This window comes from Cervus canadensis, chromosome X, assembly GCF_019320065.1.
Source record: "Cervus canadensis isolate Bull #8, Minnesota chromosome X, ASM1932006v1, whole genome shotgun sequence".
Classification (NCBI taxonomy): domain Eukaryota; kingdom Metazoa; phylum Chordata; class Mammalia; order Artiodactyla; family Cervidae; genus Cervus; species Cervus canadensis.
In genome coordinates, this window is record NC_057419.1 from 45,898,917 (window position 1) to 45,902,480 (window position 3,564).

Sequence of the window (3,564 nt, forward strand, 5' to 3'; positions counted from 1 at the left end):
GGATCGAACTCATGCCTCTTATGTCTCCTGTAATGGCAGGCAGGTTCTTTACCACTAGTGCCACCTGGGAAGTCAATTGTTACTGCTGTTAGCTCAATTTAAAGTTTTGTTTTCTTTCATGAGCTAGTTTAAAAATAAGTTGCACCATTGGCAAATGTTTAACCACTTTAAATTTTTTACTTTTTTTCCCTTTTAAAATGATCATACAGTAAAATGGGTTTTTTACTTTGGTGTACAATGCTACGAATTTTAAACCATATATAGATTTATGTAACCGCCACCACAGTTAGGATACTTAACAGTTCTGTTACCCCCCAAAACTTTCTCATTCTGCCCCTTTATAGTCAAATCCTCACATCCCAAACACCATTGATCTGCTTTCTGTCTCTATAATTTTTTTGGAGAATGTCATATAAGTGGAATCATATAGTATATGACCTTTAGAGACTGACTTCTTTAACTTAGCATACTACCTTTGAGATTCATCTAGGTTGTTCTGTGTAATAATAGTTTATTCCTTTTTATTGCTGAGTAGAATTTCATTATTATTGATGTACCACATATAGTTTGTTAATCCATTCACCAATGGAAGGACATTTGGGTGGTTTCCAGTTTGGGGCAAAGGGAATAGAGGGAATATAAAAGTTAATGTGCAAGTTTTTGTGTGAACATACCTTTTGTTTATGTAGGGCAAAGGTTGGCACACATCTTCTCTAAAGGGTCAGATAGTAAATGCCTTAGGCTTTATGTGCCACATATAGTTTCTGTAACATATCCTTTTTTGTTTTTTAAAAAAAACTCCTTAAAATTGTAAAAAATGTTTTTCACCTATAGGCCATGCGAAAGCAGATCCTTGGCTTGATGTGAACTGCTTGTCTTAGTGTGATGACCTCTGTTCTAGGACAAATGCCTAGAAGTGGGATTGTTGGGACACATGCTAAGTGTGTGTTTAACTTTATAAGAAACTTCTGCATGGCTTTCCAGAGTGACTACCATTTTGCCTTCTGATCAGCAGTGTATGACAATTCCAGTTGTTCTACATCCTTGGCAGCATTTCGTATTATCAGTGTTTATTTTGTTTTGTATTGTTTCAGTTCAGTTCAGTCACTCAGTCGTGTCTGACTCTTTGTAACCCCATGGGCTGCAGCACGCCAGGCCTCCCTGTCCATCACAAACTCCTGGAATTTACCCAAACTCATGTCCATTGAGTTGGTGATGCTATCCAACCATCTCATCCTCTGTCGTCCCCTTCTCCTCCCGCCCTCAATCCTTCCCAGCATCAGGGTCTTTTCAAATGAGTCAGCTCTTCGCATCGGGTGGCCAAAGTAATGGAGTTTCAGCTTCAACATCAGTCCTTCCAATGAACACCCAGGACTGATCTCCTTTAGGATGGACTGGTTGGATCTCCTTGCAGTCCAAGGGACTCTTAAGAGTCTTCTCCAACACCACAATTCAAAAGCATCAATTCTTCAGCACTCAGCTTCCTTTATAGTCCAACTGTATTGTTTAGCTAGTCTAATAGGTGTGTGGTAGTATCTCACTGGGATTTCATTTTGCATTTCCCTAACAGCTAATGATGATGAGCATTAAAAAAAAAATGATGATGAGCATCTTTTCATGTGCTTATTTGCCATCTACATGTCTTCTTTGGTGAAAGCCTGTGTATGTCTTTTGCCCATTTTCTGACTGTTTTGTTACTGTTGTATTTGAAGAATTCTTTATATATTCTGGATACAAATGCTTGGTCAGATTTGTAGTTATCAAATTCTTTCTCCCAAGCCATCACTTCTCTTTTCACACTCTTAAGAGGGTCTCTCACAGAGAAAAAGTTTTAGTTTTGACGACATCCAATTGATTTTTCCTTCTATGGATCGTGCTTTTGTTGTCAAGTTTAAGAACTCTCTGCCTAAACCTAGGTCCTTTAGGTTTTGCTATACTTTTGCCTGAATCTTTTATAGTTTTATGTTTTACATTTAAGTTCATGATCCATTTTTAGTTAATTTTTGTACAAGATGTTTTGTTGTTGTTGTTCAGTCACTCCATTGTGTCCGACTCTTTGCGATCCTATGGACTGCAGCACGCCAGGCCTCCCTGTCCATCACCAACTCTCAGAGCTTGCTCAAACTCATGTCTGTTGAGTTGGTGATGCCATCCAACCATCTCATCTTCTGTTGTCCCCTTTTCCTCTTGCCTTCAATCTTTCCCAGCATCAGGGTCTTTTCAAATGAGTCAGCTCTTTGCATCTGGTGGCCAAAGTATTGGAGCTTCAGCATCAGTCCTTGCAATGAATATACAGAGTTAATTTCCTTTAGGATTGTTTAGGCTGAGATTATTTTCCCCCAAGGATGTTTAGGCTGAGATTTTTTCCCCCCAAGGATGTACAGTTGTTCCAACCCCATGTTGAAAAGGCAGTTTTTCTCTGTTGGATTGCTTTTGCACCTTTGTTGAGAATCAGTTGTACATGTTTATGTAGGTCTATTTCTTGGTTCTCTATTCTATTCTAGTAATCAATGTGTCTATCCTCCTGCAAAATATCATATCATTTTGATTACTGTGAAAGTGTGAAAGTGTTAGTTGCTCAGTCATGTCTGGCTCTTTGCAACCCCATGGACTGTAGCCCACCAAGGTCCTCTGTTCATGGAATTCTCCAGGTAAGAATACTGGAGTGGGTTGTCATTTCCTTTCCCAGGGGATCTTCCCAATCCAGAGATCAAACCTCAGTTTTCTATATTGTAGGCAGATTCTTTACCATCTGAGCCACCAGGGAAGCGCCATTTCTCAGTTCTCTATTCTGTTCTATTGATCTATGTGTCTCTTAATCTGTGTCTATCCTCCTGAAAAACACCATATCATTTTGATTAGTGTAGCTATATAGTAAGTCTTAAAATCAGCAGTGTGTTTCCTCCAACTTAATTCTTTCTTAAAATCATTTTAGCTCTTCTAGGTCCTTTGTTTTTCCATATAAATTTTAGAATCAGCTTGTTTATATCTAAAAAAAGTTATGCTAGGTATGTGATTGAAACTGTGATATATTTACAGATCAGTTTCGGGGAACTGTCATCTTTTCTCTGTTGAGTCCTCCAATTCATGAAGACAGTATGTCACTCCATTTATTTACATCTTTGATTTCTTCCATCAGCTTTTTATAGTTTTAGTATATAGATCCTATCAGCTTTCCAGGTTGCGCATTGGTAAAGAATCCACCTGCCAATGCAGGAGACACAGAAGACCTGGGTTTGATTCTTGGGTCAGGAAGATCCTGTGGAGTAGGAAATGGCAACCCACTCCAGCATTCTTGCCTGGAAAATTCCATGGACAGAGAAGCCTGGTTGGCTACAGTCCATGGGGTCACAAAGAGTTAGATATGACTGAGCACACATACACACACAGACACACACACACACATGTAGATCTTATACATGATTTGTTAGATTTATATCTTGATATTTCATTTTTGAAGCTATGTAAATGGTATTTTAAAAATACTTTGGAGGGACTTCTCTGGTGCTCCAGTGGTTAAGACTCTGTGCTACAACTGCAGGGGCCACAGGTTCAATCCCTGGT